A 25,750-nucleotide genomic window follows, 5' to 3' on the forward strand; every position below is an offset into this window, starting at 1 on the left:
AAAAGACAAGGTGAGAGGGGAGCCCGGCCCAGGGTCGAGTTCTCGGGGGCAGGACATTTGCACAAAGATGCTGTGAAGTGAAGGGGAGCAAGCATTCCTGTACTCAGGGGACAGAATGTCTCATCCAAAAAGGACCAGCAGGTGCTTCCAGGAACATCAAGAAGCAGGTGTGTCTGGGGCAGAGGAAGTGAGCAAGAGACGGGAGGAAAGAGGCCAGAGGGAGGCTGGGACCAGAACAGTCAGGGCCTGGAAGCAAAGGTCCAGACTCTAGATTTTATTCTTCGTGAGAAGGGGGCCGCTGCAGGGTTTTGAGAAGGCAGTGTCACTTTTTTTTTTTTTTTTAAATAGAGTCTTGCTCTGTCACCCAGGCTGGAGTGCAGTGGCATGATCTCAGCTCACTGTCACCTCTGACTCCCGGGTTCGTGATTCCCCTGCGTCAGCCTCCCAAGTAGCTAGGACTACAGCTACATGCCACCACGTCCAGCTAATTTTTGTATTTTTAGTAGAGACGGGGTTTCACTATGTTGGCCAGGCTGGTTTCAAACTCCTGACTTCAGGTGATCCTCCAGCCTTGGCTTCCCAAAGTGCTGGGATTACATGTGTGAGCCACCGAAACCAACCAGCAGTGTCACCTTTAAAGGGATATCTCTGGATGCTGTGTAGAGAACAGCTGGGGGATGGTACCCAGAGTGAAGAAGGGACCAGGGCAATAGCTGTGGGGTTGCTGAGAGGGGGCAGACTCTGGACAATTGTTGAGGGATTTGCACAGAGCATGCCAGGATTCAACAAGCCCAGCATGTCCACCTTTGGAGCCAGGACCCCAGGGGAGCCACAGCAGGGCCAGAGCAGAGGAGAGAGAAGACACACTGGGATCCATCAGCACCTCTGCCTCCATCCATTGATTTTCTGAGACACACACTAGTTCCTCTTGAGGGGTTGTTATGTAAAATACAGGATGTCCCACTAAATTTGAATTGCAGATCAACAGTGGATAATTTCTTAGGCATAAGTATGTCCCATGCAATACATGGGATATGGTTACACTGAAAATTTGCTATGATTGATCTGCAATTCAACTTTAAATAGAAGTTCTGTTATTTTGTTTGTTAAATGGGCCAAGTTCTATCAGAACTCCCCAAAAAAGGAGACTCTGACAGAGCTCCTGTCCCCAGGAACTGACAAAAACAACCACTACCAACACTGAGTGCTTACCATGCACCCAGCACTGTGCCCACATTTTCAGCACTTCATCTAATTCCACAGCCCAGAGGATTACATTTTATTACTACTGGTTTGCAGATGAGAAAACTGAGGTTCACAAAGATACGCCAACTTACCAAAATTACACAGGTGGGCATAATAATAGCTAACACTTACACGGCACATGTAAGCTCAGGCATGGATCTAAATGGATCTCACTTAATCCTTTTTCACAGCTCTTTGAGACAGGAACTGTTATTGAACCCATTTTACAGATAAGGAAACTAAATCATATTGGTGTTAAGTGGCCCAGTCAGGATTTGAACCCAGGCAGTGTGGCTGCAGAATCTGTGCTCTTACCTAGCATCTTAAACTACCACTGAACCACTTCTGAGGCCACCTCCCCACTCTTAATGAAACAACATTAATGCACAAGAAACACTCAGACAGTCCTAGTGGCAGGAATGGGGCAAACTGACAACAGAGGAGATGGAAATCATTGAGGATTGGGGGAACCTAGGGAGGGTTCATGGAGGAGGAGGTAGACAAGTAGGATATCTGAACAGTTGGAAGATGTAGCAAAAGGGAGGCTGACTAAACACCCATGTTAGGAACTATAAATACATGAAGTAAATATCACTGATTACTGAGTTCTTCATATAAGCCAGGTGCTGTACTAAGCTTAGAATTTATCTCCCTCTAGACTGGGTAATAGAGTGAGACTCCATCTCTACAAAAAATTGAAAAATTAGCCAGGCATGGTGCTCATGCCTGCAGTCCCAGCTACTCAGGAGGCTGCAGTGAGAGGATCCCTTGAGCCCAGGAGGTTGAGGCTGCAGTGAGCTGTGATTGCACCACTGCTGTCCGGTTTGGGTGACAGAGCAAGGCCTTTGTCTCAAAGAAAAAAAAATACCTCTCTCAGTCCTTGAAGTCATCCCCAAGGCAATATGGTTCCCATCTTGCACACTAGAAAACTGGGGTTCAGGGAGGCCAAGCAACTTGCCTGAGGTCACCCCATCAGGAACAGACAGATGCAGGATTGCAACCATCACGGCAACTTCAAAGCCAGTGCACCTGCCATGTTTCCTTCCCTCTTGGCATGCCTGGAAGTACTTCCATCCCTAAAGTCAAAACAGGCAGTTGCAGAATGGCTGGATTCAACAAGGTCATCATGGCTTCTGAAAGAAACAGAGCAAGGGGATTTGCTCTGAGAAATATGGCCTCCATCTCAGAACCCTGCAAAGATGCCCTCCCTGGCTGTCTGAGCAGCCTTTGCTGTCAGGCCCTGTTGGCAGAGGAAAGGTGAGCCGCCTGCCCTGGGTCAGGGAGAGCTGCAGCCCCCTCCTTGGGCAGAGATTTCACCCAACAGAGAAAACCTGGGTGGAAAATTGCATCCAGGAAGAATAGAGGAAAGACAAAGGAAATGGCTGCCTTCTCCCCTGGGCACTCGCCCCCACGGCCACCACCTCTGTTGCTCACAACTTTATCCATTCCTTTCCTTGGGAATCCACGGGTGTTCCAAGAGCTCTTTAGTGCAGTGCTTCAGAGCTTTGACTTTAGGGCAAGATTTGGCCACTGCGAGCAATCTGATGACTCCGTTTCGGTTTCTAAAAACCTTCAGGAGGCAAATGCAGAAATAAGTACAAAAAAAGTGAGCAAACTTAGAGAAAACCTGCCAGCCTGGAAGAGAGAATGGATGTGCCTATGGGCAAGGCCATCCATACGCATGATGACCAGGGTAACTGTGAGTCACAGATTAGAACTGGGGCAGCTCTGGGTGTTAGAATGCAACGTGGAAGCATTAATGAATCCCAGCATTCAGCTGGGATTCCAGAAAAATGGAGTTTGGCAGATGCAGACTCCTTGTCTAAGACTTCTTTTAGGAGCCCTCCTTGCGTTGCGGTATCTTCTATTTGCTCCATCAGCCCTGGGCTCTCAGTGATTGGAGGGGTCTGTGTGAGTTGTTCCAGACCAGCTCAGTATGTTACTAGGTTGTATTATCAAGTAGAAGCCTGCAGCTTCTGTAGCAGTCTCTGTGCTGTTTCTTGATAGTGAGCTATGATTAGGGTGAGCTCAGAGCTGAAAGTCAAACAGAAATGCAGATGGAACCAATCAGCCTCAGATTCCAAAGCAGCTGACAAAAACATAACATACCAAAAAGAATGTTGGTCGCACAGGAAGGAAGCCATAGCCCCTTGCCGTCTGCATTAGGGAGGATTTTAACTTTTTGCTAGTTAATTTTGTAATTTTTTAAATCTTGTATAAGATTGTGCACCATTTGAAATAAGAAACAAATCTTTAAAAAAAATTTTTAAAGGAGATAAAGATAATGAAAGAAAGGAGCCTTGAGGACAGTAATTGCCAAACCATACTGCTGAGTTCAATGCCTGGGTGACAGACATTTTACCTGCAAAACACATAAGGTTTTCCTTCTTAGTAAACTCATGCAGGCTTTACTATTAAAACACAGAAGCACTATCGCAGGAAGGACATTGACATAAAGTGCTTTCAGGGCCCTTGAAGCACGGACTTTAATCAATTTTCCTGTGTCTACTGAAGGAGGCTTCAGCTCTTTGGTTTAAAATAACCCAGTAGATGGCCCTTAATTTCAGAAATTGTTCTATGCAGTTTTTTTCTCAGCAGGATGCAGAAAGCAATCCCCACTGTGGCTGAGAGGAGAGCGGGCCTGGTGGGCTCCACTCAGTGGCAGCCAGTGGTCACTTCTGGATCGGTTCCTGGCTGGGGTCCATTGTCCTGACCTACTGGTCCCACACCCCACAGAGGAAAGTTGCTATTAATACCCTCTTCAGGTCCCTGCAGGAAGCTTGGCCTTCTCCAGATGCCACTTAGGAGTCAATCCTTGTTCCAAAGAAAGAGAGCATAGAATGCAAACTTGTGTCAGGTTGAAGAGGCTGGGGACAGGGGCATCCCAGGCTGCTCATCCACAGGTCATCGTCACTCGGCTCCTAAAGAGTACATCATCGTGGAGGAAGGACAGACAGAAAACATGATCTGCTGGCTCCAGACCCACACCTCGCTGGCTGCCCCTCTGGCCTCTCCCATCACTCACCTGCAGGGCAACCGCCTCCGGCCCTCACCTGCATTCCTGGGATTCCTGCAGCTACATCCTCCCTGGTCTCCCAGCTCTGCTCTTTTGAGCCTCCACGTGGGGCCCAGAGATATTCTTTCATGAAGTGAGTCAGGTGGGAACCACCCAAATGTCCGTCACCTGATGCATGGAGAAATAAATTGTTGTCTATCCACGTGATGGACTATTCCTCAGCCATGGCAAGGGATGAACTGCTGGCCCACACTCCGACGTGGATGAACTGAAAACATTCTGCTGAGGGAAAGAAACCATCACAAAAGGCTTGTAGGATTCCATAGATATGAAATACCCAGAATAGGCGAATCCACAGACACAGAAAGTGGTTGTCAGGGGCTGGGGGGAGGGAGGACGTGGCGTGACTGTGCATAGACTAAGAGTCTCTTTTTGGGGTGATGAAAGTGAGCCTGTTTTGGGGGTGATGGAGTTCTGGAATTAGAAAGTGGTGATGGCTGCACAACATTGTGAATCTACTGAATTAAACACTTTAAAATCACTAAAATGGTGAATTTTATCTTATGTGCCTTTTATACCAACTTTTATTACTTTTTTGAGACAGAGTCTTACTTTGCTGTCCAGGCTGGAGTGCAGTGGCGTGATCACAGCTCACGGCAGCATCAACCTCCGGTGCTCAAGTGATTCTCCCACCTCAGCCCCCTGAGTAGCTGGGACTACAGGCGTACGCCATCATGCCTGGCTCATTATTTTATTCTTTGTAGAGACGGGGTCTCTCTATGTTGCCCAGGCTGCTCTCAAACTCCTGTCCTCAAACAATCCTCCCACCTCAGCCTCCCAAAGTGGGATTGCAATCCAATCCAAAGTTGGATTGCAAGCATGAGCGCCAATTTTTTTTAAAGTAAGCCAGAACATGACAACAGTTAGCATAAAACCGACCAGACCAGAGGCTCCCCCATCTCACCCTAAAGCCTCACCATGACCTACGCGATTCTCCCAGTGTGCTCTCATGCCTGGCCACTTCCCCGGCAGCTCCTACCTCCACTGTTCTGTCCCCATGCTCTTTAGCCACGCTGGCTTCCTTGCTGAACCTTGAACTGCCCAAATACACTGCTGACTTGGGGTCTTGGCGTAAGCCATTCCGTTTGCTAGAAACATCTTCCCTGGGTCTTCCCACTGCTTCCTCACTCCATCAGGCCTCATCTCAGAAGCCACCTTCTCTCACACGCTGGGCTAAAATGCCTCCCTCCCCTGGCCCACTGCTCTGCTGTCTGGCCTCCTTCCTTTTCTCTTGGCAACACCCCTCCTGAACTCATACACTTGTTCACTAATGTATGTGGTTGTTTAGAGTCTGTCTCCCGCACAGCAGGTCAGCTCCGCGAGAGCAGGGACCAGGTCTGGTTTTGTCCACTGCAGTATCTCAGTAACCAGGACAGTGCCTGGTACACAGTGCTGAATAGATCCAGTGACATAGCACCGTTTATGTCTAAATTATTAGAAAACCAGGCCAGGTGCGGTGGCTCACACCTGTAATCCCAACACTTTGGGAGGCTGAGGAGGGTGGATCACCTGAGGTCAGGAGTTCAAGACCAGCCTGGCCAACATGGTGAAACACCGTCTCTACTAAAAATACAAAAATTAGCCCGGCATGGGGGTGGGTGCCTGTAGTTCCAGCTACTTGGGAGGCTGAGGCAGGAGAATCACTTGAACTCGGGAGGCAGAGGTTGCAGTGAGCCAAGACAGCGCCATTGCACTCCAGCCTGGGCGACAGAGTGAGACTCCGTCTCAAAAATAAAATAAAATAAAATAATAAATAAATTATTAGAAAACCATATTTATTTTGAGTATTGATATTATCAAGTAAGATCGTTTGTACCACCTACTACAAGAGACTCCTAGACACAGTGTTATGGGGTTTAAATAAAGGAAAAGCTTTTCTACCTTGGCATGAGGGGGGCTCAGGGCAGAATGGAAGCCAAGGTGTGTGGCTAGGTAGTCCCTGGGCTGGGGCAGGACACAAGAAGGAATTCATTCGCTTAGGCAGCAAGGGAGCGTGATGCTTCCCTGTGCCCTTGCTGACCCTCATGATCGTCTTTAAAGCTGACCAATTATATTAGGTGACAGTGGCATTTTGTATTAATTAACGCTTCTTTGATTGCTAGTGAGGTTGACTGTTTTTCACACGTATATATTAATCATTTCTATTCATTCTTATAGTTATCTGTAATTGTGTTCATTGCCCATTTTTCCACTGGATGTTTGCAGTTTGTTAATTTGTTGAAAGTGTTCCTTATTAAGACACTGATGCTTACACACACATTTATATACATGTGATACAAATATATAGCATATATAGCAAATTGAAATTTCTGGTTTATTATTTACCTTTTCATTTTAACATCATCTTTAGATATGTAGTCAAATTCTTTTTTTATGCTGTTCTTTTTGCTTCTATATCTAGAAATGTCTTAACTCTAAAAATAGATCAGTATTTATCTTTTTTGTAACTGTTTTTATAATGCAAGAGTATAGAAGATGACACTTTTACTTATACGTAATAACTTTTATACTTGTGGAAGTAATTTTGTTACATAGAAGAGCCATATGTACCAAGAGTCTTTTAAAAAGTTCCCACTGTTAACCCAGCAATTCCATTTCTGCAACCCTCTGCGAAGACCTGTTTCTCACCCAGGCACCCCTGAGGCATAACATGAGAAGTAGCAGATGAGATCTGAGGCCTCAGGGTCCCCAGGGCTCATCTCCCTGGACATCCATTGTACTGAAAGCCTTTGCAGGTAGGGCTAAATTAATGACTCATTTCACGGATTAGTAATTGAAGACATTATTTTAACATTAAAACAAATCAGATCACTTTCAAGAAGAAAGCAACATTCTCCTGAAAGTCTAAGAAAAAGGTGAAAACCTCAAAGCTTCCCTTTGGGGGACACACTTTGGCAAGATGTTGGAGAATCACTGTCCACACCAACAGATCTGAGATCTGCACCGAGATTTATTCATTTACAACGTTCGCTGCAGCATAATTGTGCAAAAAAATGGACACAATCTAAATATCCAACAGTAGCAAATGGGCTCAATCAATTATGATATGATCTCATATGATGAACGGGGTCCATTGAAACTGTTTCCATGAAAATAATTTTAGTTGCAATCACTTTTTTCAACATCTAATGTAATCATGAGCACATATTAGAAAAAATATCGAGCAGGCAGTCAGCCAAAAGGTTACCAGTGGCAGAACAGCTGAAGGCGGTTCTTTTCTCCTTGATGCTTTTCTAAACTTTCATTTGCTCCACAGTGACTTTATGATTTTCTACTCAGAAGAAGAAAGTGTGGGGTTTGTGGCTGCTGTTTGGTTTGGCAGCTCGCTTTGTTTTTGAAAGAGAAGTGGAGCGGAGGGAGCAGCGCTGTTCGTGTAGAGGGCCTCGGGGAGACGCCTGGGAACGGGGCCCCTTCATGCCTTGTCTGCATGTTAGGAATAGAGACATGTGAATATTTTTACATCAGTTTTAACACCTTTGCAGGCCTGTAGGTTGGAAATAGCTGGTCAATGTCTGGTACGTCCCAGCATGGGAGGCGCGTCCCTCTCTAGCCCCATGCGACATTCTCGGGGTTGACTTGGGGTCACAGTTGTCTGCTCCCAGTGTTTGATCAGCTTCATTTCCAAAATGGGTCACTCACAGGGCGGTGTGTGATCATGTGTGCGACGTGGCTCTTCAAAGCTGTTTCCTGGTTGGGAAATCTTCACACACACACAAAGGTCGAGTCTGCTGTCTGTCCAGCGTTGACGGTGCCTGCCACACCTCACGACTGCACCCTCTCCTGTCCCCGCTTCCGGGCCTTCTGCCCATAGCCAGGTGTGACAGCCAGGGCTGCCGCCTCCCGATCAGGCAGTGCACAGCCGTGGGACCCCCAGGGACACAGACCTAAGGGAAAGTGAGCCCCCAAACCTGCCTTCCAGCCAGCCTGCTTGGAGGAAATGCCCTAGCTTTATTGAACACTTAATTACTTAATAAATATTAGATGATACCATTCTCCACAAAAAAAAAAAAAAAAAAAAAAAAGATTGAAACCCAGAGAGAGATGGGCAAGTCACGAAAACAAGAATAAAGGGGATTATTCTTCAAGGTAACAGGATATGAAGAGAAGTGCCCCCAGGCTGGTCCGCTGGAGCATTTAGGACAGCAGAAGAGAGGCCTCTTTATAATCTCCCGACCTGAAATTCACCCTCATCGCTCCCAGCTTCACATACAACCTGGAACTCCGGGGGAGATGGGGAAAGCCGGGGGGCGGCCCCTGTGACCTGGCTGACCCAGGTCTCATGACAGAATGTGAAAGACTCCTTTATTTGTAATTCTCAGTACTCCCAAGTTGTAAGCCCCAATTTTACCTACAGGTACCTTTTGAGTATTTAAAGATGTGCCAAGCACACAGTAGAGAAGTATCATAGGTGGAGCCCAGGGCAAAGAGCTCAGGCCTGAGTAAATCAGCACCATCTCCCACCAGCTGTGTGACCTCAGGTAGGAGATTCAACCTCTCTGTGCTTCAGACTACACAGCTCCCAGACAGAATTGCCAACCTGCCCCACAGCTATTGTCAGGGTTAAATGAGGATACATCCATGAAGTGCTCAGAGTGGGGCGCATCCTGAGTGTCACAAAGGTTGGCAGCTGTTATTGTCTTGTTTTGATGGTTGGGTCATCGTCATCATCATCATGATGATTATTATCCCCATTTCGCAGCAGTGAAAACAAAGGCTCAGGTCAGTCTGATTCCAGGGCTCCTTCTTTCTCATCTCCACTTTGCCTCCACCAATAACACCCAGTGGGGGCCCCAGTATGAAATTGTCTAACTCCTTACCTTCTTCACTATCTTTTTCCTTTTTCTGTCTCCTTTCCCCACTCTCTTTCCCATCTGTAAGCCAAAAACCCCAACATCTAGGAAAAGCCAATGATGAAAAAAGTCATCCTCCCACCAATTTGTGCCTCCAGCCCAGACCTCTCTCCCAAATTCCCAACTTACATGTCCAACAGCCAACTCCACACCTCAGCCTCAGCATCTCACACTCCCTTCGCCCAAGACTAAACTCCTGCTCTTCATACACAACTTGCTGCCTGCAAAGACCTCCCCATCCCCGGTGACACCATCCTTTTGGCTGCTCCAGCCAAGAGCCCTGGAGTCCCTGTCCATTCTCCTCTTGCTCTCACTCCCTCCTTCCCCTCTTCCAATTGGTCAGGAAGTCCTGCTGGCCCTTCCTTCAAAGTAAACCCAGGAGCCAACCACTTATTATCCTCCCGCTCTGCTTGCTCCTGGATTCCTGAACCAACTTCCTGGCAGTCTCCTAAGGTCAACTGGCATCTGTCTTCTACTCAGCCTCCTGTGTGGCCCCCATATCACTCAGCGCTAACTGCAGGGGCCTCATCATGGTCTCCACGACCCTGTGTGATGCCTTGCCCACATCTTCCCTCTTCCATCCATGCCTCCTGTCCCCACCGTAGTGGCCTCATTGCCCCAGCTCAGGAGCTTTGTCCCAGCTGCTCCTTTGCCCTGGAACCCACCTATTACAGGGAGCTGTCTGGCTTCCCAGCACCTCCTCTAAGCTCATATCCCACCTTCTTTTCCCTCCGGGGCCTACCCTGATCACCTGCAGTGGGTTGAATCACATCCTCCCCAACATTCATGTCCATGGGGAGCCTGTCATTGTGACTTTATTTGGAAATAGGGTCTTTGCAGATGTAATTAAGTTAAAGATTTTGCAATGAGATATCCTAGTTTTAGGGTGAGCCTAAATCCAATGATCGGTGTTCTTATAAAAAGAGGATAATACACACAGAGATACAGAGACAAGGCCATGTGAAGATGGGGACAGAGACTGGGGTAATGGGGCCACAAGCCAGGGAAGCCTGGAACCACTAGAAGGTGGAGGAGGTAGGGAAGGATCTTCCCTAGAGCCTGCAGAGGGAATGCAGCCCTGCCAGCAACTCGATTTTGGATTTCCGGCCTCCAGAAGTGTGACAGGATAAATTTCTGTTGTTTTAAGTCACACAGTTTATGGTGCTTTATCAGGGCAGCCCTAGGACCCAAGTCCACTGTCCTATTGAACATCGAAGCCTGTCCCACCCCTCGATCCCCATAGCCCCACGTCTTCCTGCCAGTCTCTGCCACTTCTTTGTCCTCGTGCAGTTACCACTGCTGGCACGTGCTGTCATTTCTGCCCAACTGTGCTTATTTTTATCAGCTGTCTCCCCACACTGGGACCAAAGGGCTATGAGAGAAACTTCTTTGTCTTGATGAGCCTGGCAGTTCACAGGGCTGAATCAATATCTGTTCAATCAATAATGGAATAATAAACAAACTCCTAAGGAATTGGAAAGGACCAGAAAACCCTTTCAGAATCTACATGAACTCTCCATCTTCCTCCTCAGCCACCTTCATTTAACTTCATCAAACTGACAGCCAGCTTTGAAAACTAATGCTTTCTAGTTTTTGTTCTATTGAGTTTAGTGACAAGCATCGCAATAGTGATTGTACCTACTATACGTCCCTGCACATTCCCTGTGTGGCTGGTAGAATCAATCAGCTCTTCTACAGCAAGATGGAAGAGTACTTGTCACTAAACCAGGGAAGCAGAGGTTGCAGTGAGCTGAGATCATGCCACTGCACTCCAGCCTGGGTGACAGAGCAAGACTCCATCTCAAAAAAAGAAAAGAAAAGAAACACTGCAGAGAGCTGCTGGTGGAAAGCGTCCCTCGTCACGCCCCCTCCCAGGCTCCCCATTGCGTGGGATCTAGTGTGGTGCACTGTGCCCCACCCACCACAGGCAAAGAAGAGAAACTGATCTTACCAGCCACTCAGGGTCCTTTCACAACCACACACCTCAAAGAAGGATAAAGCCATCCATGAGTAACCCCAAGTCACCATAAGAGGTGCCCCTACTTCAGAGCTAACCTAGCCTCTGGGAGCCAAAAAGAGCAAAGAAAGCCCCAAGACATGGATCTCAGCCCTTTGTCACTGGATGGTGTCCTCCCAGCCTGCTCACTCCTATGGGGCAGGGGGCCAGAAGCAGGGGACAGCTTCCCTCTAAGATCCGCACAAAGAACACTAGGAGGGCATTTGGGGAGTGAGTTGTCACCTACAGATCAGAGGTTGAACGAGCTCACTGGGACCTCCCTTGGCTCCAGTTCACTAAGGAACATGAAATGCTTTAGGGAGTATGGAGTACATACACTGGGAAGAAAAGATCCCCAGCAAAGCAAGGAGAGCCAATGCCAACATCGAATGGTGACCGGAAAGGCTAACATCCATTTATCCCGCAAGTCAGGCCGCCTGGGAGCCCTCTGCCTGCCCCAGGCCGCTATTCCCAGGCCAACCCAGGGCCTCTCCTTCTGGTGCAGGGGTTCTCAAGATGGCGCCCCCTCCTGGTTCCAGGTGGGCAAGGGTCAGGCCCTCCTACCTGGGTCCCTCAGTCCTGTCCACGTTCCAGGGTCTCAACCTCAGCCAGGGGCCTGGAGGGGCCTCTTGAGGACACTCATCTATACCCTGGTCTCCTCTCTAGCTGCCCCACTTTCAGCCTACAGGTTGACTCATTGGGAAATGATTCCTACGTCATTTCCTGCATCCTCTCTGCTTTATGGAGAATCTGTGATGTCTGAACAGGAGGCCTGGCCCTGGGGCCTGTCTCTGACAACATCCCGACTCCTCTGAAAGGTGCAAATGACACGTCCTGCTCTGCAGAACTTCTGTCTTGGCTGGGCTGTGGTAGCCAAAGCCCCTGGGCTTCACGTTCTTCTAGAGAAGTGCCTGCCATGCCCAGCCTAGAAGGCTGGCTCCCAACGCTAAAAGGAAGCTTTTCTCTCTTAAGAACCCAGCTTTGTAAATAAAAGCCTCCTGTGTCGTTATTATTGTTCTTTTAGGTAATTTTTTTCAAGTTGGCATTTTGAAATAATTTCAAATTTACTGAAGAGTTGCAAAAATAATACAGAAATGTCCTAGATAAACTTTGCCTACCTCCACCCATGTCTTAAAATTATTAACACCATTGTTAACACAATCATCCTGTCTTAGCCTCAGTTTCACTTTCTGAGGTTTCAGTTACCCGCCATCAACTGTTGTCCAAAAATATTAAGATATTTTGAGAGAGACAGAGGGAGAGAGAGATCATATTTACATAACCTTTAGTACAGTACATAGAAATCATATTTACATAATCTTCAGTACAGTATATTGTTATAATTTTTCTATTTCATTATTTATTATTGTTATCGATCTCTTACTGTGCCTAATTTACAAATGAAACTTTATCATAGGTATGTGCATATAGGAAAAAAACATACAATGTGTAGGGTCCAGTACTCTCCGAGGTCTCAGGCTGCCCCCGGGAGTCTTGGAACAGATCTCCATGGATAAAGAGGGCTGCCATATTTGAGGAAAGGAAAATGCATGAAGTAACGTTTCCAACTTTTGTCTCGTCAACTAAACTGAAACTTTGACACATGTCTATGTAATAGAATGAGAAACATGTGCTTCTGAAACATTTTGAAAGTGATGCTTTTCTGTCAATACTCAACCCTTTTCTTTCAAGACTCTCATGCTTGAGATATCTACAAAGCCCATATACATTCCTCACCTGCATTTAAAAAGCCGCTACTGTCCATTCCTCACCCTTTGTTGCTTGAGAGCTTCCCCAGAGATGTAAGCCAACCATGCTACCCCTCAGAAGCTAAACAGCACCTCCTTCTTGTAGGAACTCCTTTAGGGGTGACTCGGGCTCCAACCTAATGGATTTGCACACTCAGGCACTCTCTCGGGGCATGTTCACAGCACATGAAACCTGTCCAAAGACAACTATTAAAATTCTAAAATTCCACCCTCTGTCCAACAAGTTTCTGAACACTTGGTCTCTATGCCTCCCTGCTAAAAACCAAGCTAAAGAGACAAACCATGGATCAATAGAGGTTTGCTTTGCTGAGCCAACTAGTGAGGACTTGGGTTGGTGCCTTTCTGCATTTATCATGGTTACATGGTCATTAAGGGTGACATTTGTTAAAACTGAAAAGTCATTAACCCCAGGGGCAGGACTGCCCCCGGTTCACAGTGGGGCTATTCCCTGTCTAGAAAAATGAAGGGGTTTTAGTTAAAAGGATTTGAGCTGCTTGCCATCTGGATTTTATTTTGCTTTTCTATTATTTTTAAGCAGATTTAATGTTTGAATGGGTAATGCATCTACATGGTATCAAAAAGTTTAAGAAGGTGTATATATGAGCAGTTCCTTCCCTTTCCTCTCTCACAGTCACGTTATTCCCACCATGGCCTATGAGTTTCCATTCTTAACAGACGGTTTTATAGTCTTCAAAGGTTACTACACGAATACAAGCAAAGGTATACTCCCGCCCCCACCACAAAGACTGGCACTCTACAAAACTTGCTCTGTGCCTTCATTTTTGATTTAACACTACTTCTTGGAAATTTTTCCCCAATGGTACAAGAAAACACATTTTTGTTTGTTTCAGCCCTATTGTATTCCATTTATATAGACAACATACTTAACTAGTCTTCTCTTAGGGGACAATTACATGGTTGCCAACACTGCAATTATAAAACGACACAAATCTATGTGTCAGATGGTATCTGTTCACTAGCGACTAGGATGGTGCCAGAGGAGGGCACGGAAATGATAAACAAATCACATGCGGGGGGACCCTCGAAGGCTGTGTCTCAGTTGTGAAAAACAGATTTTCATCAGGCAGTACACATCTATACTCCATTTTACACTTTAGATGGAGCTAAAGATGTTTCCCTCTCCAACTGAGTTCTGCCAGAAATGTGTCTGAGAATTTGCCCCCAGTCTAAGGACATGAAACCCCTTGTTCCCAATATACAAGCATGGAGGGGCACCACAGATTAAAGTAAGATCAATGTTACCAGAACAATAAAAGGGCCCGCTAGCACCTTTAAATTTCCACTAATACTTTATTATTTTTACTCCAAACCCTTTGTTACGTTAAGAGACAGCAAATTCCAAAGAACAAACTAATTTTAGCCAGAAAGAGCACAAGCAACATGCCTATCCGGGAGGAAGTGCTCAGGAAATGATAGCTTCAGATAATACACCACCCATATCCTACTTCCTATCGTCAGTAAAAAGAGCACTAAAAAGTCCCTCAAAACACACAAAGAAACACTAAAAGGAAAGTCCAATGCCTGTAGCCCACCTCAGTTTCCTTCAGTCACCAATTTCTAGGTTAATGCTTGAAGATCACAGCCAGACTTCAGCCCCAGGCCTCACCATAGCACTAGATGTTGCTTCTAGAATCAAGCACTGAGTGGCTTCTAGAACTGAGGCACTACATCAAACCTTCAGAAAGGCCAACGCCCGTGGTTCTCAAAGATATGGTCAGGCCAGGGACCCCTGGGAGTCCCCAGACCCTTTCAGGGCCCCCATAAGGTCAAATGATTTTTATAATCATACTAAGATGTCATCTGTCCTTTCCACCCTTACTCTGTCAGTGTGCAGTGGAGTTTTCCAGAAGCTCTGTGATGTGTGGTAGTGCAACAGATTGAGTACAGAGGCGAATAGGAGAATCCAGCCATCTTCCAGCTGTTAAAGAGACTTGAAAAAATGTAAAATAACACTGCTCTTCTTATTAGACCATTTTGCCCTTAAAAATTTAGGGTTTTTTAAATAAAAATGTTATTTATATCAACATGTAATAAGTTTATTATGTTAAATGAATTAATAAATGTTTTTAAATATCTTAATTCCACTTTCTAATATGGTAAAAAAAAAAAAAAAAATGCTCAGCTTACCATAATACACACACACAAAAAAAAGCTCTTTGCTGTCTTCAATAATTTTTGAAAATGTAAAGGGGTCCCAAAAACAAAAAGTTGAGAACCACTGCCTCTACAAGAAATGAAGGTATGCCGATGATCAGCTCATTACCATGAAGTGCTAGGGGGTCAGTGAGCCTGCTTTCTCAGGTCACTCTTCCCTTCTTCATTTTCCTAGTACACAGCACAGTGCCTGCCCGGGGTGGGTGTCCCATGCATGACAGAGGAAAGGAGGGACAGCATAAGGAAAGCAGGAAGACCTTTCCATTGATTATTATTGAATAACACAACTAAGTCAAATCTAGAAAAACTCTCTGAAAGTAAATGGCAAGTTATTCTGGGTGCCCTGCTTACCAGTGAGGAAAACAGACAAATGGAAAGAGGTGTGGGGATAGATGGGGAAGAGGAGGGACGGGTGCATGTGAATGGAATGTTCACCACCAGCAGGGATTGCCCAGCACATCTGGCCCGCCCCTCTTCCCATTCACTGCTCTACAAAGAGCTTCCCCACATCACCCAACACTACCCCCAGCAGTGGGCACCCAAGTGTGTGCAGCTTCCCAGGACCACCCTTCACACCACACACACACATCCTCACCCATGTCCCAAGCATTGAATCCCTGCCCAGCAGCACCACAGCTGCAGAACGGAGCATCTGTGCCAACTTGGATTAAGTGTCCCCATGTGCTCTCAGCCTTCTGCCCCATCTGCACCTCCAAAGCAAGGCCGGAGGGCTGCTCTATCCACTCACCCACCAGTGCTGAGTATAGATGGCTTTCTTGTGTGGCCTAATGGATTTGAAGTGATATCTTCTTCTTGTCTTTGCCCCTCTCTCATTCCTAATAAGAGTCTCCTCATATGCTTGGGTATTTGGGGAAGGTTACCTCTCTTGTAAATTACCGTTTATATCGTTCACCCATTTTCCCATTAGAATTCCTGCTTTCTTTTATCAATGTGTCACACAAAAAAGCGATTCTTGTGTGACTTTGAGCCCAGGCTTTGCTGGGGAAAATGGTGGCAACTTGACTTCTTTAAATCCAACTGAGGCAAAGTCAGACCCACTGTTCAGAGACTCTATCAAAGCTGTAGCCAGATGTCAGGTGGAGTTCCCCCTTCCCCTCAGGCCTAGATGAAGTGGGCCTAAACCCCCAGCTCCATGTGGACTGTGGCAATACCAGGCCCTTTCCATCATCTCCGATGGTTCCCAAGGTTACAGCCTCAGAGTCCCAGTGCCTGGACATGTGCTCCTGTATGCATTGTCTCTGTCTCCATCTGTGTTGACCTGGCTGGAACACACAACCTATATATATATATATATATATATATATATATATATATATATATATATATATATAAACTATATACAACTATATATGTAACTATATATATAACAATATATGCATAACTATATATATAAAATATATATAACGGAATATTATTCAGCCCTAAAAAAGAACGAGATATTACAGTTTGCCACAACATGGATGAGACTGATAAGCCAGACACAGAGAGAATATTGCACGATCTTACTTATACGTGGAACTCAAAAAAATCAAATATATATATATATATATATATAATGTTTATTTATCCCTTCATCCATTGATAAACACTCGGGTTGTTTCTGTATCTTAGCTACTGTGAATATTATTCCCAATGGCATCTCTTCTCCTAAGGATACTAATCCTATAAGATTAGGGTCTCACACTTAAGACCTTGTTTAACTGTAAGTACCTCCTTAGAGGCTCCAAATATAGCCACAGTGGTTGTTGGGGGTTTAACAAATGCATTTGTGACACACAAACATTCAGCCCACAACATGGTCTTTTACCACTTCATGCTACCTCTCTGCACCAATATATCAACATGCAAAAGTGACATTAATATTTTAGGTATTTTCAGTCACAACATCCTAAACTGAGACTCAGGTCTTCACTGACCTAAACAGTTTTTCATTTGAACTTTTTTTGTTTAACTTTTTCTTATTTATGAAGGAGAGACATTGGAAACACTCAGATGCAGGAATCCAAGTTAGGAAGATAGAGCCAATTGTTTGCTTGATGATTTCCAAGAATTCTTTGTACCTTTGAGCCTCTCTTTCAATTCTCTAACAGGTTTAGATATTACAAATATTTTCTCCCAGTCTGACACTTGCCTCTTCACTTTATCGAAGGTTCCCTATCTTGGACAGAAACTCTTCATTTTAATGTGATCGATAGGATACTGATGTGATCAGGACAGATACATTTGGAAGGACAAAGAACAACTTGCAATTTTCCTTTGCTAGGCTAACCCCCACAGTGCCAGCCATGCCCAGTAAATCTATTCCACATTCAGAACACTGTAGACTTAAAATATTCCCAAAAGAATATTGAGACTTCAAATCAATGAAAGATAGGAACAAGAGGAAAATAAGACTTGCTCCCAGCTGTGAAAGACATAATCTTCTAATATACTGGTTCTCTTGCAAAGCAGAAATCATTTTTCTCAGTTCATCGGAGTCCTAGGGGTTCTCACCACAGGAGAAAATTTGAAATGCAAGGGGTGGGACTTCACATGGCCACGTGATTTCATGCAAAAGCTCCTGGGATTCACAGATAGGCAGGGCCTGATTTTTTTTTTTTTTTTTTTTTTTAATTTTAGATGGAGTCTCACCCTGTCACCTAGGCTGGAGTGCAATGGCGTGATCTTGGCTCACTGCAACCTCTGCCTCCCAGGTTCAAACGATTCTCCTGCCTCAGCCTCCCAAGCAGCTGGGATTACAGGTGCCCACCACCACGCCCAGCTATTCTTTGTAGTTTTAGTAGAGTTGGGGTTTCACCATGTTGGCCAGGCTGGTCTCAAACTCCTGGCCTCGTGATTCACCCACCTCAGCCTCCCAAAGGGCCTGATTTTTACATACGGTTGGAGAGGAACCCAAGAAGCAGCACCGACATGACTGGTGCACTCAGTTCTATGCAGAGCATGGAGCCACACACAAAGGTGAACAAGACCCAGCCTGCCTCAGAGGGTCCCTGGGTCTCAGGGGGAAGGCAGGTGGGCAAACGAGTAAATGAAACATAGCAGACTTCACCCTGGAGAAACAAGGGGCCATGAGAACGTGCCAAAGGCAGCAGCTCCCAGTCAAGAGACCCAAAGACGCTTTCAGAGGGAAGGGCAATCTGAGCTAGGTTTTGAAAAATGAAAGACAACAAAGAAGAGTAGTCCCACCTGTGGGCCTTGGAACAGACGGACACAGTGCAATCCAGCTTCCAGAACTTTCCATGTGTGGGGTGAGGAAGTGAGGAAGTCGTGCCTCACAGTGTCTTTTTTTTAATATTCTCAAGTTTTTTTTCTACTTTTTATTTTACCTTTTTTATTGTGGTAAATTATACTTAATGTAAAATTTATATCTTAAGCATTTTAAGTGCACAGTTCAGCAGCATTAAACACATTCAGGCTGTTGGGCAGCCATCACCACCATCCATCCACAGAACTTTTTCATCACCCCAAACTGAAACTTGTATCCATTAACCACTCCCCTTTCCCTCCCAGCCCCTGGCACCCACCATTCTACTTTCTATCTCTATGGATTTGACTGTTCCAGGAACCTCATATAAGTGGAATCATATATATGGTTTTCTGTGATTGGTTTATTTCACTTATCATAATGTCCTCAAGGTTCATGCATGTTGCAGCATGTGTCAGCGTTTCCTTCTTTTTCAAGGCTGAATAATATTATTATGTGGATGGACCACATCTTGCTTCTCCATTCATCTGTCAAAGGACACTTGGTTGCTTCCACCTCTCGGCTTCTGTGAATGACGTGTCTGTACACGGCAGTGGACCCGGGCCTGCCCATGTCCCCGCCACTCCTCATAGCACCTACCCCTGACCTCGGCGCCGGGAGTCTCCCCTGCATTTGTGTGGTGTCTCTGATCATGCTGGTTCCCAGACATTCACCCTTCAGTCTCAGTGGTAGCAATGCTGACTTTGTGCCTCTTCCGCAGCCCCTCTGTACTCATCTGAGGAGGTGGCTATTCCAGGAAATGCTCCAGAACAATTCTCTGCAGAATGCCTCAGGCCCTGGCAGCTGGAAAGGACATCTGAGTCTTCTCTTCCTGAGCAAGCATGCATTTCAAGGAGGGAAGGTCAGATGACACAGTACCAACCCACCTTCTGAATGTCCCAGAGAAGCCATTGCCAGGCAATATTTTTGGGACCTCCATGAGCAGACAACAGCATTTTTTCCTGGAGGTTATTAGCAGGCTCAGTGCAATGCAAACATCAGATAACAGCATTGCACTCTATAAGGTGTGTGTGTGTGTGTGTGTGTGTGTGTGTGTGTGTGTGTGTGTGTGTATACATGTGATGCAGACTGGCACCCAACAGCAAAAGACCTCCATGTAGCCTGGGCCACCAGGCCACAAGAATGACTCTCTAGGGATCATATGTCCCAAGAGCAAGCTCAATGCTCCTCTCACTGGACAATTCCCACCCACCCCTGGGATGAGCCACGATGACTGTGCCATTGATACCTGGAGCAGGAATTCAACCTGAAGATCTAGGGGTAGGGGTGGGATTCCGATGGAGGGAAGAAGAGTGAAGTGTTTAATTGGTGATCAATATATGCATATCAAGAACAAACAACTACAGTATGAGGTGGAATACAAAAATTCTCACGAATTTGTGCAGAACATGAGAAAGCATCTATCTGTTTAAACAGCCTCCAAGGACAGTGCCATATTGGTACCAGAAAGAAGGAACGGTCCTGCTCCTTTATTCCTTCCTCTCCTGGCCCCTCCCCTCCCTGGAGACATGTAGGGGGAGGGGAGAGGAGGAAGGAGCTTATATTAGTCTGTTTTCATGCTGCTAATATAAGACATACCTGAGACTGGGTAATTTATAAAAGAAAGAAGTTTAATGGACTCACAGTTCCACATGGCTTGGAAGGTCTCAAAATCATGGCGGAAGGCAAAGGAGAAGCAAAGGTATGTCTTACATACGTCTCATGAGACGTATTCACTATCACAACAATAGCACGGGAAAGACCTGCCCCCATGATTCAATTACCTCCCATCAGGTCCCTCCCACAGCACGCAGTAATTATGGGAGCTACAATTCAAGATGAGATTTGGGTGGGGACACAGACAAACCTTATCAGAGCTATCCTAAGTAAAAAGACAAGAACCAACTCCCCATTCCCAAGGCATATTTTCTGTCTGCAGCTGGCCCTGGAAGAAAAGAATCTTCTATTTTGAGTGAGGTGAGGAGTTTTCATGAGTAGATGAGGCTGGACATACTAATTACTGAGCAGAGAGAGACTTTATGGAGAATGAAATGCCCAGAGAATTTTTGATGATGAGAAAGTCACCAGGGGAACGAAGGAACCTGCCTTGATTTCAATCAAGCCATCATGGAAGAGGAGCTCATCTCATGGGGACAACATGCAGAAAAGAATCCAGTTGTTTCCCTGTAGCCTATAAGTCCTGTCATTCACTTTTCTGGGAAAACCCTCCCTGGCCTGCAGGCTGGTTGATGAGTTGTTTGGAGGTTACCAGGGAAACGCCTCAAGGTGGGGCTTTCAGAGAACAGGAGCCACAATAGGGCCTCTGAGCTCAGGAGCCACAGCCGTGATACAGCCTCTGATAGTAAATTCCCTAGAGGGATAAAAAGATAGGAGCCCTGGAGGGGATGATTCTTAAAGTCATTCTCACATGCAGTCGACATGCATGAGGTTGCCTGATAAAATACAGGACACCCAGTTAAAGTTGAATTACAGATAAACAATGACTAATTTTTTAGTATAAGTACGTCCTAAATATTGCAAGAAATATATCTGAAATATATTGCAAAAAATAAAAAATTAGCACTGGTTATCTGAAATTTAATTTAACAAGTCATCCTATATTTTTACAGTTTTACTGAGTTATAATTTACATACATTCAACCCTACCATTTAAAGCGTACAATTCAATGCTTTTTAATATATTCACAAGGTTGTGCAACCATCGCCACAATCAATTTTAGAACATTTTCATCAGCCCCAAAGGAATCCACACCCATTAGTCACACCCAATCCCTATGCCAGCCCCAGCCCCAGGCCCTGACATCCACTAATCTACTTTCTGTCTCTAGAGATCGGCCTATTCTGGACATTTTGTGTAAATGAAAGCACACAATATGTGGTCTTCAGGAGTGGCTTCTTTGATTTAGCATATGTTTTTTCAAGGTTCATCCATGTTGTAATATGTATCAGTACTTCATTCCTTTTTATTGCCAAATAATATTCCACTGTATGGATACAACAGATTTTATTTATCCAATCATCAGTTGATGCACATTTGGGTTGCCTCCACTTTTTTGGCTATTATAATAAAACTGCTGTAAACATTTGTGTTTCAGTTTTTTGTAAACATATGTTTTCATTTCTCTTGCATATATATATATAGGAATACAATTGCCGGGTCATATGGAAACTAACATTTTGAGAAATTTCCAAACTGTTTCCCATAGCAGCTGCACTTTTTAAAAATATATATATATGTGGCCAGGCGCGGTGGCTCACGCCTATAATCCCAGCACCTTGGGAGGCCAAGGCAGGCGGATCACGAGGTCAGGAGATTGAGTCCATCCTGGCTAACACTGTGAAACCCCGTCTCTACTAAAATACAAAAAAAATTAGCCGGGCATGGTGGTGGGTGCCTGTAGTCCCAGCTACTTGGGAAGCTGAAGCAGGAGAATGGTGTGAACCCAGGAGGCAGAGCTTGCACTCCAGCCTGGGTGACAGAGCGAGACTCCATCTCAAATATATATATATATGTGTGTGTATATATATATATATATATGTGTGTATATATATATATATATATGTGTATATATATATGTGTGTGTATATATATATATATGTGTGTATATATATATATATATGCACACACACACACATATTCTCACTAGCAACATCCAAGGGCTCCAATTTCTTCACATCCTCACTACATTTATTAGTTTCTGGTTTTTTCATGATAGACATCCTGGTGGTGTGAAGTGGTATCTCACTGTGATTTTGATTTACATTTTTCTAATGGCTAACGAACATCTTTTCATGTGCTTATTGGTCATTTACGTATCTCCTTCTTCTTTTCTTTTTTTTTTAATTTGAGACATAGTCTTGCTCTGTCACCCGGGCTGGAGTGCAGTATCACGATCTCAGCTCACTGCAACCTCCGCTTCCCAGGTTCAAGCAATTCTCCTGCCTCAGCCTCCTGAGTAACTGGGATTACAGGCACGCACCACCATGCCCAGCTAATTTTTTTGTATTTTTAGTAGAGATGGGGTTTTGCCATGTTGGCCAGCCTGGTCTCCAACTCCTAACCTCAGGTGATCCACCTGCCTTGGCCTCCCAAAGTGCTCAGATTATTGGCATGAGCCACCACACCTGGCCTGTGTATCTTTTTTGGAAAAAAAAAAAATCTTCTCAGATCCCTTGCTTGTTTCTTAATTGAGTTGTTTATCTTTCTGTTATTGATTTTTAAGGGTTCTTTATATGTTCTGGATACTAGACCTCATCAGATATATGACTTGCAAATCTTTCCTCCCATTCTGTGGGCTGTCTTCTCATTTTCTTGATGGTCTCCTTTGAAACACAAAACTCTTTCATTTTGATAAAGTCCAATTTATCTATTTCTTGTTGTTGTTGTTGTTGTTGCTGTTGTTGTTGTTGTTGTTGTTGTTTTGAGAGAGAGTCTCACTCTGTTGCCCAGGCTGGAGTGCAATAGTGCACTCCAGCAACCTCAGCCTCCCAGGTTCAAGAGATTCTCCTGCCTCATCCTCCCAAGTAGCTGGGATTACAGGCATGCCATCGTGCCCAGCTAATTTTTGTATTTTTAGTAGAGACAGGGTTTTGCCATGTTGGCCAGGCTGGTCTTGAACTCCTAACCTCCAGTGATCCACCCGCCTCGGCCATCCAAAGTGCTGGGATTACAGGCATGAGCCACCACACCTGGCCTTATTGTTATTGTTTGTGCTTTTGGTGTCATAGCTAAGAAGGCTTTTCATGACCTGAGGTTATAAAGATTTACTCCTATGTCTTCTTCTAAGAGTTTTATAGTTTTAGCTCTTACACTTAGGCCTATGATCGATTTTGGTATACGGTGTAAGGAAGAGGTCCAACTTCATGCTTTTTCATGTGGGTGTCTGGTTGTGCCAGCACCACTTTTTACAGGCATCTGCTAAATCTGGCAACCCTAGGCAGAGGTTTAGCAACTGGAACAAGTGTAGGGCCTCTGTGAGCATCAGTGGGTTAGAGTTGATCTCTTCCAGGAAAATGTTCTTTCTCTTCTTTCCTCTCCACATGAATCCACACCCTCCTTCAGCCCTTGGCCTTAAACACTACGTGGAGGCTGGAAAGGAGAGACCACTGGGCCCAGCCTCTGGTGGCATGTGATGACAGTGGTGCAATTATTAATTTTATGATATTGACGTGGCCTTCATTGGAACCAGCTCTTGGCTAGGGCTCAACTATCTGGACTAATCTTCACTCCACTTTAAGTTTGGAGCCTAAATCCTGCAACAGCAACTAAAATTTATGAATGTTTCTCTTTCCTGGAACCAAGGCCCCTGGTCCAGGTCTCCTATATCTCCTCCATTCCCTTTTAAGTTGTATCCTTAGCCATGATGACAGGCATCAGAAGGCATTCCCTCTGTTCAGGGCCTCTGAACCGAGCCAGTGGCAGCTCTTCCTGTCCCCTGCCACCTTGGTTCACAGAAATCCTCTTCCAGTCCCCTAGGCCGTCAGCCAAATTGCACAGTGAATTCTGCCTGTGAGAACTTAGAGAAACACTTGTTGGACTGTGTTCCTACAAGCAGGTGTTGAGGCTGCTCAACAGAATGTCTGTGAAAAGACCCAGCCCCCATTGCCTATGCTGTCCCCTTCCTGGCATTGAGCCTGAAAGCCAACCGGGCAATTTACTTTAAGGCTCAGACTTGACATGGCTCATAACTTTCTTCTGAGCCCATGAAGTTACTTCCCCAGACAAGCTCTGTCATCTGCGTGAGATGACTTATCCATTAGCAACGATGAATAATGCCTAAACACATCACTGGATCTTCCCCAAGCCCCGCTAGGGTATGGAGAACAAGGAATAATCCTGCCTGCAGAGCTGGAATCAGGCAATCACCCACAATGCCTTGAGTCCTTGATTCATCCCTGGGAATCATGGCTGAACATGCAGCCCAGGCCCATCCAAAACTCGAGGGATGGGGAGGGACAGCTACACATTCCAAAGAATTTGTGTCAACAGAAGCCTTGGTGTCTCTTAATGACCCTCTAGGATGAAGGCAGAAGAAGCAAAAATAGATCAACCCCCTCCATTAAAGAATCATTATTTTTTTCCTACCTTCATAGTGGGAAACATACTATTGAATTTGCACTTTATTAATGAAATGTATCATCAAATTTACCTTTACTATGTGTATCAGTCAGGTTCTACCAGAAAAACAGATCAGTTTCATATATATGTGTGTGTGTATGTATTCACACATTCTGATCATGTATATACACATCATATATATATACACACATACACACATAACACATATGTACATACACACATAAACACACATACATACACACAAATATATATTACTATTATGTATATAACTATATATAAAATATACGTTAGATAAATATATATTGTGTATATATACACACACATTCTGATCATGTATATACACATCACACACACATACACATATATACATACACACACATAAACATACATACAAATACATTACTATTATGTATATAAAATATAATGTATACTTTATAAATATATATTAAATGTGTGTGTACATATACACACTCTGATCATATATATACACATCATACACACACATATAAACACATACATACACACACATATACACGAATATATATTACTATTATGTTTATAAATATATAATATATATTTATAAATATATATAATATATACTTATAAATATACATTAAATGTGTATATCTATGGATTACTTTTTTATATATGAATATATATTACTATTATGTGTATATATATAATGTATATTTTATAAATATATATTAAATGTGCATGTGTGTGTGTATAAAATGTATGTAGAGACAGAGGAGAGAGAGACTGATTTCAAGGACCTGGCTTACATGATTGTGGGCCCAGGCCAGGCAAGTCTGAACTCTGCAGGGCAGGCTGGCAGGCTCAATACTCTCGGGCAGAAGCTGACACTGCAGTCAGCAGATGGAATTTCTTCTTCCACAAGGAAACCTCAGTTTGCCTCCTAAGGCCTTTCCACTGATTGGATGAGGCCCACCCAAATTATCAAGGATAACCTCCTTTACTTAAAGTCAACTGACTGCAGCTGTTAGCCACGTCGACACAATGCCTCCACAGCAATGCCTAGACCAGGGTTTGATTAAACAACTGGGTATTGCAGCCTGGCCACCTTGACACACAGAACCAACCACGGCACCAGAAATGCTTCTCTGTTGTTGGATAAGGTGCATGGGTGCAAGGTTTAGATGAAGCAGCTGAGACACACACAGGATGCGGAACCCGCTAAGTGACCCAAGGTAATGCAGACGTGAAAGGCTGAACTTGGAAGACTTGAAGGAATTATGAGCCAGGGCCCTGGACCA

At 44.8% G+C, this 25,750-nt stretch overlaps 1 protein-coding gene across 1 annotated transcript in view; it reads right to left on the reverse strand.

The window, feature by feature from the left end:
• Nucleotides 1–4,001: 4,001 nt before the first annotated feature.
• Nucleotides 4,002–25,750, reverse strand: part of PSMG1 (proteasome assembly chaperone 1) — a 150,360-nt gene continuing 128,611 nt past the window's right edge. Inside the window, exons 10-11 of the transcript XR_010154514.1 lie at nt 4,299–4,543; nt 4,002–4,166 (exon numbers count right to left, since the gene is read on the reverse strand). The gene's annotated coding sequence lies outside the window, so the exon portion shown is untranslated. The remainder of the gene's footprint in view (nt 4,167–4,298; nt 4,544–25,750) is intronic.

This window comes from Pan troglodytes, chromosome 22, assembly GCF_028858775.2.
Source record: "Pan troglodytes isolate AG18354 chromosome 22, NHGRI_mPanTro3-v2.0_pri, whole genome shotgun sequence".
Classification (NCBI taxonomy): Eukaryota; Metazoa; Chordata; class Mammalia; order Primates; family Hominidae; genus Pan; species Pan troglodytes.